At 41.8% G+C, this 12,999-nt stretch overlaps 1 protein-coding gene across 1 annotated transcript in view; it reads left to right on the plus strand.

Annotated features, from left to right (window-relative positions):
• Nucleotides 1–364: 364 nt before the first annotated feature.
• MEIS1 (Meis homeobox 1) overlaps nt 365–12,999 on the plus strand; it is a 243,921-nt gene continuing 231,286 nt past the window's right edge. Inside the window, exon 1 of the transcript XR_012579446.1 lies at nt 365–522. The gene's annotated coding sequence lies outside the window, so the exon portion shown is untranslated. The remainder of the gene's footprint in view (nt 523–12,999) is intronic.

Below are 12,999 nucleotides of genomic sequence, written 5' to 3' on the forward strand. Positions count from 1 at the left end.
TACCTAATAATAACAACACTGAATATTTTAGTATTTAACAGGTACACACATAGTTTTAACAATATCAAGTTATGTGCTTTGCAACAGCTTGTTATGGCTTCATCTGTTAGGCATTTGGTATGCATTCACTTTTTTTAATTCTTCAGGAAAAAAAGGAATTCTCTCTGGTAAGATGCAAAGGAATGAAGCTGCATCTAATGACGAGTTAGCAAATAGGATCAAGCATTTATGAAAGAAGTCAAAATTTAAAGCTGTATTCACATATAGGCATAACTCACTAGGGCTTGTCTTTTGCCACCTTGCTCCAAGCTCTCCTAGCAACCTGACCTCCCTCAGCCATCATTGCTTGCTGCATGGGGGTGGTGCTGCCAGCTGGGCTGGGTTCCTGCTCTCACTGGGGTGATAGCACAGCTTTAATGAAGAAATAGGGAAATAGCCTTAATCCGTGGTACTAGGAGTGGTTGGGATTGGCAAGTAATGCATTAAAATGAAGAATTTTGTGTCAGGACACAGCCTATTTTGGTAAGTAATAGCTTTTCCAAAGCAGACCCCTATCTTCCTCCCCTCTTACAGGTACTGTGCTCACCAGACTATGAAGGGAACCCTTTAGCTCCTGTTTGGGAAGCAGCATCTGCTGGAAGGATTGCAAGGATGTGTTTTCTGGTAACCCTCACCTCATGAGTGTCAAGCACTGGTTGACTTCAGGATCTGTTTGTTTCAAAGGAATTTGAGAGCAGAGTTCATTATTCTGTTATCAGCAGATAATCTGCCTTTATTTATATATTGAGATATTTATTATAAATATATAAATCTGATACTTATGAACAATTCTGTGCATCTAGAAAAAGCTCTTCCTGGGGGATCTGTTTCTTGTTTTTCTTACAAGGCAGAGGCTCACAGTTGGCATACATTGTTAAACCCAGGTGAAATCACTAATGCTTTAAGAAAAGGGTAAAGTTAGGGAAGTGATTGTCCTTCTTTAGGGAAATGATTGTCCCCCTGTACTCAACAGTGGTGAAACTGTACCACCTCATATCTGGTGTCCAGTTTGGGGCTTTTTACTTCTCGAAAGACATTGATGTGCTGGAGCATGTCCAGAGAAAGGCAACAGAGAGAATCTGGGGAAGAGTCTGGAGCACAAGTCTGATGACGAGCAGCTGAGGGAGCTGGGGGGGGCTCAGCCTGGAGAAAAGAGGCTCAGGTGAGATCTTTTCACTTTCTGCAACTCTCTGGTGGGATGGTGGAGCTAAGTGGAGATTGATCTCTTCTCCTAGGTAACCAGCCACGGGACTAGAGGAAATGGCCTCAAGGAACTGCACTAAGGAAGGTTCAGGTTGAATATCAGGAAGAGTTTCTTCATTGAAACTCTTGTCAAGCATTGGATTAGACTGCCCAGGGAGGTAGTGGAGTCACCATCCCTGGAAGCGTTCAAGCAATGACTTGAATTAGTGCCATGGTCCTGTTGACACGGTGATCAGACAAAATTGGACTTGATGACCTTGGAGGTATTTGCCAATCTCTGTGATACTATGATTCTTTGAAAAGACTAAAGTTATTTCTGAACATTTAGGACAAGAGTTTAATTGCAGATTATTTTTGCTGAAATCTTTCCTTTGGGAACATGAAACTACAAGAAGTTTCAATCTGATAATTAAATAGGAGAGAGCAGCCAAGGATTACCAGATCATGACAAATAGTAATTTCTCCTGCTTTTAATCCCACTGTGATTGGTGGGACTCCCAGTGCGATGCTGAAGGAGGAGTGCATCTGTGTGGAGCTGTGTCTAACCAAGCCCTACAACACCTGAAACGTCTGATTCCTCCTCTAGCAATCACTGTCTGTGCCATCAAGGTGGGGATATGTGTCTGAGAACTCTTAACCCTTAAGTGTGTATGTGCTACACACTGGCAGGTTTCTGCCCCACCATGGCTGCTAAATAGGGAATTGGCTCTTTCCATGGTCGAGTGTTAAGTGGGGAGGAAACCTTTGGCCAGTAGGAAGACATAGAGAGACTAATTGTGGTTTGGTCCAGTTTTTTCCTCCCTACATATTTCCACAAGTTGAACACTCTTGACTAGACACCAAGACACCAAACAGTTAAGGCAGAGACTTTTGGAGCATGGGTAACTGATACTGGCCTTGCAAGGCTGTTGCATACAAGACTCCGTGTTTAAGTGCCTGAATATGGATGTTGGTGCCTTGCTTCAGGCACTTGGTTTGCAAATGCTGGTGTTGGGTATTTGCCAGGAATAGAATTGGAATCCTTTGACTTTGTGGTTTAACTCCTAGGCAGCATTTCTTCTTGTCAGTACACTGTATCCTGTGCTTATTCATATGGAGAACAAGCATGATACTTCCAGAGGGAAAATGATTTTTAGTGATGAATGAGAATATATGGAATTTGAGATTCTTGCATTGGACTTTTTTGATTGCTGTTGAAGAAGGAATGTTTTATTTTCTCAATTCATCCCTTTCTTGGTTGATGCCCTTTGGAAGAGATCTCCCTAGCACAGCTCCTTTTGCTGAGTTAAGGGATGACTTTAGGGTTTCCAAGCCAGAGAGTGTGACTGCCCAGCCTGGTTTAGGACATCCTTGTGCTGAAGAGAAGAGCAGTTTCTGCTCTCCAGGGGAAGGCTACCATCTTGCCATCACAAAACTCAGCATGTCAGCTAGTCTTCTCTGTCTCTGAAGTGGCAAGGAACAGATAGGGAAAACTATATGGCAGGAAAGGGGAGGACTCCTCATGTCTCTGCCTCTCTTCTGATCTCCTGGATTTTAGCATGATTTGGTGAAGAAGAAGAAAGGAAATAAATTGGACTTCTGGAAAATGACTCTTGTCCCTGGGATAGGCAGCATCTTACCTGGCAGAGATGGTCCTGGAAAGTTATCTGTGAGAGCTCTGTGAATCTGGAGCATATTCTGAGCAGACTTATCTTGAGAGAATTTTGCTCAAATACATGCCCGGAAAATATGCCTGAGCTGAGGGTCTTCTACAGAATTAGAAGTCCACCAAAAGGAAAAACTGGCCAAAAGGGAAAGGGAGGGCAGCAACAGGCTTGATACAGGCAATCCTTCCCCAATGCTATAAGTTCTTGCTTCAGAGCATATGGTTGTGAGAACCTCTCCATTAAATGGTTATTGCTTTTTTTTTCTATACAGACAAATTGTTTTTCCCCCCTCACTTCATTCTGGGAGACAGCCAAACTGTTTTAACTGAAACTTTCCCAAATAACTCAGCCCAAGACAGAGACATTGGCTAGGAAAATATAGTACCAAGCACAGAGAGTTTGGCAATGTCTTTAGTAAATGAAAGCCGAATTTCTTAATGGAAAGTGTCAGGCACCCTTAACCATAAGTAGCATTAAAATGCAGCCTATCATTATGCAAATGAAGAGGGGGCATCTTTGCCAACTGGACCCAAACATTGTATTCACTTTTAAGAATCTGGAGCAGTCGCATGATATGTAACAAGGTGGTTGTAAAATGACATTTTGAATGTGACATGAGCTGCCACTTACAACAGTGAATAAAGTCATTGCTGGAAGATGGTAAGTCAAATTCAGCCACAGCAGGTCCTGGAGATCTGAGACTGTGTGGAGCTTAAGAAAGTTTGGCAAGAATTTTTCTACTGGTAGTAGAAACTGATGAGCTTCTGACTGTCATAGTTTTTGTAAGCAAGTTACAACTGATGTGTTGTGAAAGGCAAGTTTGATAAATGGAGATCAAAAGGGTTAATCACTGCTGCTGGGATTGGGATTTTGCGCTGTGTGCAATGAGCAGGCTAGGAAATATTTTTTCTGTCTCTCCTATAAATATAATTTGATCTCTGGGGTGTTTCCTTCTCTTCTAAAGGAATGGACACAAGTAGTTCTAATGCAGATAGTGAACTGAGAATGGTCGTTCATATGTCTCACTTATAAGCTCAAAATTAGGGAGCTAAGAAAAGGAGCAACTGTGTTCTTACATCCTCCATACATTCTTGGGCTGTGGAATGGCAACTGTCACGTCCATCTAGACATTTTATCTTAACTAGGTTTTGGTGATTCCCTTGTTCTGTTCTGCTCTCTTCCTTTGGCACACTTGGATGCATTAAATGTGGAAAAACTAATGCTATTTAGGTTTGTTCTATGCTCTTGGGATCATCTTGCTTAGGGTTTACAGAGCTGCTCAGAATAGATGCTCTGTAAACCCTCTGGGCCGTGTGTCACATGGCAGTCGGCCATACACCGTGACACAGATGGTTCCTGCCAGTCTTTTTTTCTACAGAAGAAAGATGCCAGCATTAACTAATCCATAAAGCTCCCTCATGCTGGGCATCCACCCAGTTAGAGCAGTTTAAACCTCCATGGTGTCTTAAACACTCTTGTTGATGTTGTTGCCTTGGTGCTCCATTTCCTCCCGGCACTAACTCCAAGCCTTTATTGGAGCGCGGGCAGACGGCGCAGCACCAGGCGATCAGCGGAGATCACAGGGCCAGTTTTATGTCTGGAATACAGTTTTTGCTCAGGGAAACAACCTGCCTCGGTGGAAGGGCTTCTCTCAGATCTGCTACTCTGGTTGTTTTTTTAGGATGCAATACTTGCTAGTGAAACAAGGAGTATCTTTCTTAGTTGTTTTCCGTCTGGGATATGGTGGTGCAGGCTATGCAGTGGTTTTTTTTAGAGTAAGTAAAGCTAGGATATGGTATTATGGTTTCTATCTGGAAAAAAAGCCAGCCAAAAGCCTTTGGGAATTAGTGTCTTATGGGGATTGATCCTTGGACACAAGGCATTAGTACTCTGAGCTTGCTGATGTTGGGGAACAACCAGAGCACTAAGCAAGTCAATCACTTGGATTTCTAGAGGGGCAAGATAGAAATTACTGAGCAATTATAAGAGGTGGCAGATGACAAATAGAAATGCCTTTCTCTTAATTTTTCAGCAGATGATCTCATTTTACACCAGATCCTCAGCTGCTGAAGATCAGACTACTCCCTTGAAGCCTGTGCTGATTTGCACCTGCTACAGAGCTGGCAGTGGCATGCTTGATTTAAGAAAGAAAATAATTGTGGTTGTAGTGTAAAATCAGCTTAGTTTTGGATTAGAGAAGCTTTCAGCATTTCAGTCACTCTGGAGTTGCATGCACCACATGTTTGTGAAGTTGCAGGCACACACGCAAATTTCTTTCCTGTCTTTCAGGTGAATCTGTATGTTCATCTGCTTCAGTGGCTGCTTTGGAAAATTCTCAGACTTCTCCCTAAGTGATTTGCTGCATTATTTATTTTGAAAGCAGGGGTTTTAAAAATAATTCTTACCAGACCCATTTGGCCCCATAGCCTGTCCTTGAGTTTAAGCTATTCAAGTCTAATTCTGTGAAATCAGGTAGGAGTATGAATATTGTGAGACATTGGATACTGTTGTCTAATTATGCTGAAGTTTGAAATCTGCCAAAAGATAACATTTTTTCTCCAGATTAGCTCCTCAAAAATTGGTTTATTATCTGGTGCAGGGAATGTAATATGGGCCCCTGTATTCTGCCATCCCAAGGTAATATTTTGTCTTTTCTCTCCTCTCTCTTTGCCTGTTATAACCCACCATTATATTTTTCTACATGCAGCTGAGGAGTCAGAGATGCTGCTATTAAGACCACATCAGTTGTTCCTGGGGTGCAGGCATGTGCATAGACAGAATACATTCAGCACATCATGCTGAGGGTTACTTAAAACATCTCTGTAATGCAGCTGATTTACATTGGCCCAGGGGAAGAGGTGAACTGGAATCATGAGGAAGCTCTTAAACTTAACCATATCTTGTTCAAGTCAGGGGAAAATATCCATCCCATCAGATAGGAGAGTGGTGGTTCAACTCCTCCAGCTTTTTAAGAAGGCAAAAACAATGCACTGAATATTTACATGGAATCCCCTTAAGGACATCTGTCATGCTGCAGATTAAACTAAAAGTCTCTCCCCAGTTTAATGTTATGCCTTCAGGCAGTCTAAACCCAATAGATTTAGTTACTCTGCTCCAGATCCTAGATTACTAGCACAGGCAGTTTTTATTCTCGCCCTCTTTTTCCAGAAGCACAGAACCTTTGCTTGTAAATGACTGGCTTTGTGTGGGTTTTCTAGGCCACTTCCACTTACATTTTGGAGCCTGGCCCTATCCTGGATTTGTGGTTAGTGTTTTTTACATTAACCTCTAGCAGCCACGCTTTTCTTGCTTCTATCTCCATGTAGTGCATTAGGCAAGTTATTGAACTAATTTCCTCCCCTTCACTGTGGCACATATCATAGGAGCTATGTTTCCATCCATCACCTTTTATCCAGAAGTTTGCATTGCCTTTAGGACTTGAACTCCAACTACCACCACCAGAAAACCCAAACAACCAAGCAACAAAACCCCAACAAAAAAAGCCCCTAAAAACCCAAACCATACCCCCCCAAGAAAAAAAAAAAAACAAAAAAAATCAAACAAAACCCCCCAAACTCCCCAAAAGCTGGCCAAAGACCAGAGAGGAAAGCAACTATTTGAATGTTATTATTTTGACTTCTAAAACCGAGTTTGCTCTCCTTACTCTTGCTGTTCTGCCACCACTGAGTCTACTTACTGTCTGCAGCAGAGACTCATTTTGCTCAGCCTGCTTGCTTGTTTGTTCACTGTGTGGCCTGAATATGGGAAGCTTGGCCACAGCATTTGAAAATACATATTAACTTGTGGAAGAAGAGAGGATTCCTTTGAAGGAGGAACTGCAGAGGTTCAGAGGTTTTCCCAGCGAAGACATCACTTGGCTGGTTTACTTTACAGCCATAGATATGTCTCCATTAATGTAATTGAAGGAATACAGACAACAGATATTTAGGACACCTTCTGCAGGATGAAATTTCCAGTTCTCAGTTTTCACCAGTTGCTTACAAATAAGCCAGAATTGAACAGTAACTCTGTCACCAATGTCAAAATTCCCCCCACTAGAAGGAGAGGGTTTTCATTGGGAGCCTGTTGGGAGGTGTTTCACAGAGAGCAAAGGATTATCTCCTTAAAGTGACCATTTATAAATCCAGCTTTACTCATTAGATGTAAAGTTCAGCATTCTGCCAGCAACTTTCACATTTGTGAGCTGAATGTCCCATCTTGTGGCAACTCCTGCATTCTACAGTGTTCAACTTGCCCATGTATCTTTAAGACAATCCCAATAAGTGAGGCAAGTGTGAACCCCCCCTTTCTCTCACTGTTTATCCTTGATGCTTTTAAGATACTCTATATTTGCAAATCTGATGCATTATTTTGCAGTTCCTGTGCACATTGCTAAGTCCACAAGTCTTAGATAAGACACAACAATCTCAGATCAGGCTTACCCAGTTAATTACTTGCCTTCAGTCATTAATAATGACAGATGAACGTTGCTCATAACCTGTCTTCCAAGATGCTTCCAAATGAGCAGCCCCTGGTCAGCGTTACGGCTCTGCCACGTATACTGTCATTCTTTCCCCTTGCTATCTGGTTAAACTATGAAACTTGAACCTCATCAGGCAAGCACAGGATTTGCTGGGGAACTTGAAACACCTTGTTAGCTATATAAGGGCTTTCAAGGCTCTTAACAGATTTCTCCATTAAACTCATAAATTTCTCCATAAATTCCATTTTATATTTGAATCCTAGTCAGTACCACCAACTGTGGCATCATCAAGGAATAAATTAAGACTGCTAGGAGGCTCTCCTTGCCAGGGCTTCCTATTAAAGCTCAGATGAACTGGTTTGCAGTAGGATAGGTGCTCATATGCACATCTCCATGCAGTATGTTCAGAACCTCTCTCTTGCATTCTGGCCATATTTCAAGGGGGCTTGTTGCATTCTGTTGGTCCAGCTGTCTCCACACATTTGAAGGGCCCTGTCCTCCCATAATTTTCCTGTACAATGCTATAGTGTGGCTGATTATAGTGCTGTCCACAGCATGTATGAATTAACCTCAAAATGGTTAAATTGCATTGGGTTTCAGTTAAAATAAAAACAGCAGCAGCAGAGCTGTGCATGATGAGTCTTCCTGAATGAGCACCCAGTGATCACCCAAAACCAGAGCATGAGAGCAGCCAGTGGGAGTCTGTCCAATGCAGAGACCAGATGAGAGGCTTCAGGGCTGAAAAAGCTGTCCATGTGATTTGTGCCAGAGGATCCTGGGCTGCTGCCTCCATGAAGGTTGTGATCACAGAACTATGAGGACACGTAATCATGCATAAAAGATGAACAGAGCAGAATTGCCCTGTTCTGCAGGCCATTTACCTGGATGATGGGTCCTTCTCTGCATGAGCTGTGTGTTGGATAGAAGGACAAACACAATCTCCCTTTCACCTCTCAATTGTTTATAAATTGCACAGAAACATCCTAGTATGTTTAACAAGAAGGAAACAGAAGTACAAGGATAATGAGAGTGATGTCCCCCTCACGGGTATCAGCCCACACAGCTTGTGGGCTGCTTAGGGGAAGAATAAGATATCTTTTAAGATTTATATCAGGACATCTGCACTCAGCCCCCTCATCCTTTCCAGTCTGTATTTTTGGTTCCACACTAGCTTTTTAATCTTCAAATTCTCCTGTGGCAAGGCATTCTCCAGTTCAGCTAAGCCTTGTTACAGCACTGCAGCTCCAGATACACCTGACGGCTCTGAAGGATCTCTGGCTTTTTGGGAGGGCTGTGCTTCTGGAACACCTACATTTCCCAGGTGTGACCAAGGGAAATGGCCCAAGTTATAAGCACCTAGCCTTGAGAAAAAGATAAGGTCTTTAATTTCTAACTAGAAGTGCTGAAGATGCTCAGCTAAGGGTCTCAAAACTAAAAAGCTGTGACAAGAAATCTTGATAACTAAAGAGGCATAATTCAGTGGTCCTGAATTGAGATTAATGCAAACATGGTGCTACATCAGAAATGAGCTGTGTAAATTCCTTGTGGGGATGGAGGTGGCCCTCACCAAATCTGCTTGTACGATCTGTAGGATTTATTCTGTGTGACACAAAAGATATGGGCAGTATTTTAAGGAGGGAAAGAAAAATTTCAAGGGTTGGAGCCTGCATTTAAACTCGGCCTGCAGGAACAGTTTACACAACCAAAGCTGTGACTATGCCATTAAGGTGGCCCCTCATGAGTTCATCCAGTATTAATTATAAAGCCACATTATTATACTCTGTGGAAATATCAGATACAGAATAGAAACTCAAGAGCAGTCCTAGAGGTTTCAGTCTTCACAGTTAGGTATTTCCTTTCTCTGGAATTCTTAAGAGAATGAGTCAGATAAACAGAAAGGACCTGGCTCTGAATTAAACTCTGTAGCTCTCAAAATTACGGTGCTTTCATTTCTCTCTTCCTTTCTAATTACTCTAAGAGTTTGGGGTTTTTTTTGCTTTGGGAAAGATTTAAATATACCAAAGAGGCACCATTTTCAAATTCCAATAGGTGATTTCAAGACCTCATTAGCAGCAGCCAGGATGTGGAGAGCACATGCTTCATGCGCGGGGTGCGGATCACTGCTCAGCGCAAATCTGCAGAGCTTCTGTGAGCTTGGGAGCACTGCAGATTTGCACCAGCTGGACAGGCAGACTTGCCTTTCCACCAGCACATATGCTAACCCTGGCAGAGAATCAAAGCCCAGATTGTGAACTGCTTCCTCACAAGGATGAACAGCTACTCATAAGCAGTTAAATTGACTTCACTGGGCCTCTTAAGTGAAGAGCTCCTTACTGGGGAGAGTGCAGGGTTCACAATGCAGCCCTTAATTTTTATCCCATAAATAGCTGCTGGGTTTGCTCAGTGCTGTGAATGATCATCGTTTTGCAATGGGTGAGAGTGGATGATGAGATCTGAGACTAAAGGAATCGATACCTGCTAACACAAAAAAGAGAAAGAAAAATTCCTTTTACCTCAATTCCATTACCTCCCTCTAAAGAGATGTTCCTTCAGCTACACAGCAGCAAAAGCAGATATGTGGTTCTGTTTCACCAAGCCATCAAACATTATAAAAGTCATTTTTATAAACATTTGAAGCTACTGACATTTGATTCCAAGGCTGTGTGGGCAGCCTCCTTTACAGCAGTTTTCTAAACAGGCAATCCAGTTTTCCAGGTAATTAAAAATGTTTGCATAGGCTAGTAGATTTATCTTTTGAAACCATTTTAGCACTAGTGCTCTCCAGAGTGGTATCAGTTGACACAGTGCATAATCTAGAAGAGACTAATTGCTGCATGATTTCTAATTTTTCTGCAGTCATGTAAATGAGCTGGAGCCTGCACAGGTGGAGCCTATTAGAGTGAATGATTTTGCTCTCATGTTGTTATCTTCATTTGCTGTTGTCTTATCAACTCAGAGTAGGGAATCTGCTGTCATGAAAAGCAGGCGAGGGAACAATGTCTGACTGAAAAGTCTTGTTTCATTATTTTTTAATTCATACAGTACTACCTGCCTAATGCAGTTTTCTGATTACCATGAGAGGCAGCCAGTAATGCAGTTTTATTCAAATAAGGAAAGCAGTGCTTTAATTTAAGTTAAGAAATCATCCACATTTCTTACCAGGCAACAAGGATTGTGATTCAATAATACATGAATTTAATAATGCATAATGGTAGACTTTGCAGGTACTAAATAGCAAGATCAGAATGAATTAGTATGCTATGTTGTTCTACGGGAGTCCATCTCCTTTGCGCATGTGCTCTTCCTCTGTCCCTGTTTTGCTTCTCCTTGAGCTGTTCCCTAAGAGACAGCATAAACAAATTGAGTTTTAGTTCCTGAAACCCTTATTACAGATCTCCTAAAACGCTTTAAGGCTGTGAGGAAAAGACTAATAAGATACTGTGTGCAGCTGTCCCATGCAGAAACCCAGATCTGCAGCAAGAAAGTCAAGTAATGCAGTTTTTCATAGAGACAGTCCTCAGGAGACCCGAGCCATAGGGCACTGCTGTGGCTCCTCTAAGGTGATCATCCCAAGATTTAAGTGCTCTTCTAGTTATGGGTTTGGTGCTTGTTCTAAGCCTAAATAAACTCATAGCTTTGTGCCATGGTTATCTGTTAATATGAGAAGGTGTTCTCTTTCCTTAGGCTTCTACCCCCATGGGTTTCAGATAGCAATCACACTTCTATTGTGTGATGACACTATGTAGCTCTACTCAGGTTAATTTAAATTGATCTGCCTTGGGTATTAATAATATTACATGCAGGTTTCATGAGCCTTTTAAAGTCTCTAGATAATGGGCAGATGCAAGATGAGAGGAGAATCTGTGTTTACATCTTCTGACTCAGGACGGTAATCTCTCAGGGCTTCTCCCTCCATTCTTTAGCATCTGAAGCTGGCAGGACTTTCTCCCTCTCACAGTTAGGACAGTCCTTGTCCTCCACCTCCATTCATCAGGTATGACCTCCAACAAGCTGTCTGTTCACACAGACCTCCTGAGCATCTACTCTTTTCCGCTCCTTGAAAAAAAGGGGCACAATATCCTAGCAAAAATTCAAAGTGGGGCTACACCTTCTCACTCTAATTCTCCTATTTTGTGGTCCTTGACTTCATGTGTCTTCCTCTTCGAGCCATTGCCCCCAGTTCCTCACCATCTCAATGCCTCTTGGAAGGGTTTGGGATTGCATTTTTGCATTTTGCATTTTTTTGACAGCCTTCAGTTCAGCAAGTCCTGCATTCCAGCCAGCTGGCTTTGCTGGTAGCTGTCTTTGTTTTAGGTCAGAGGGATGTTGTCACCACAGAGTCAGATATTGTCACCACACGAGCACCCAGACCTGGGCTCATCTGGAGGGCTGGCAGTTCAAGAAAAGGGTTTTCCATAAGAGCACATAAGCAAGTGTGGAGCAAGGAGAAAAAACAACAAAGAAAAAGAACCGTCGTCCCCATTCTGCTCTCATCAAAAGGGTATGTTGATCTCAGTTAGTTTCCATTCTGCAGCCCTCAAAAATGTTTCCTCAGTGCAATCCTATTGGTTTAAATAGACTTATTCCTGATTCACACTGTCCTCATATGTTTATAATAAAAATTCTTACCAGTGTCATTAATACCCTGCAGATATTCAAACTGAAATAATTTTTCAGAACAAATTCAACTTTCATCATTTATGCTTTTCATACAATCCTTGCTCTTCATTCATCGCAAGCAATAAAAACTTACTGATCAGTTTCACTTTTATTTACAATCCAATTAATTCCCTAGCATAATGACATCCTGTTTAGGTTCATGACATTGAAATGAATTGGTCTGATTTTTTTTTTAAAAGCAACCTAGTTCCATTACTATTTTTGTCTTTTTTTTTTTAAGCTGATTGTCTCCTTTTATTGGCAGTTTAGGAAATAAAACATTTGTATTCCTTAATAGCATTCCTCCTAATTCTAAAATGCCTCTGGGAAAGCTCTGATTAACTGTACTACATTCAAATGTAGAATTATCTAATTACTGTTCCCGTACCAAGAACTTCCAGAGGACAGGATTATGCTGTTTCTGGCTTCTTTGTGTTTGAAGAGTGCTTCTGTGTAGCATTTGCGTGTTCATGCTACATAGAGACGTGTGTAGGGCAAGGTGCACACATACAACAAATACATGGGTGAAGAACTACAAAAGGTGACATTTTGTTGCTTTTTTATCTAGGCTCTTCTGCTTAGTATTAGTTTTCTTTTCAGCAACAAATTTTGTTCATCCTCTGTGGACAGAAGCTTGCTTGAAGTTGTAAAATAGATTTCCTCTTACATTGTCCCATTCAATAAACCTCTTGTTCCATTGTGGAATCTGTGCAAGCCTTCTCTGGGGACAAAGCTAGAATGTGGAATTCATTACATATTGCCCAGTGCTCCATGTGAAGCACTCCTCCAGATTCCTTTGACACAAAAACGTGCTTTATACCATTGCAGGGGCTTTTGAAAATTTTGAAGTAAATCCAGCTCAGAGCTGGTATATCAATGGCAAATCCTCTTAGCTCTGGTTACAGGAGATCAGGATGTTATTTCAGCATTCATATTTGGGAGCTGTTCCATTAACACCTACAACAGTAG

This window comes from Zonotrichia albicollis, chromosome 3, assembly GCF_047830755.1.
Source record: "Zonotrichia albicollis isolate bZonAlb1 chromosome 3, bZonAlb1.hap1, whole genome shotgun sequence".
In the NCBI taxonomy this organism is placed as follows: Eukaryota; Metazoa; Chordata; class Aves; order Passeriformes; family Passerellidae; genus Zonotrichia; species Zonotrichia albicollis.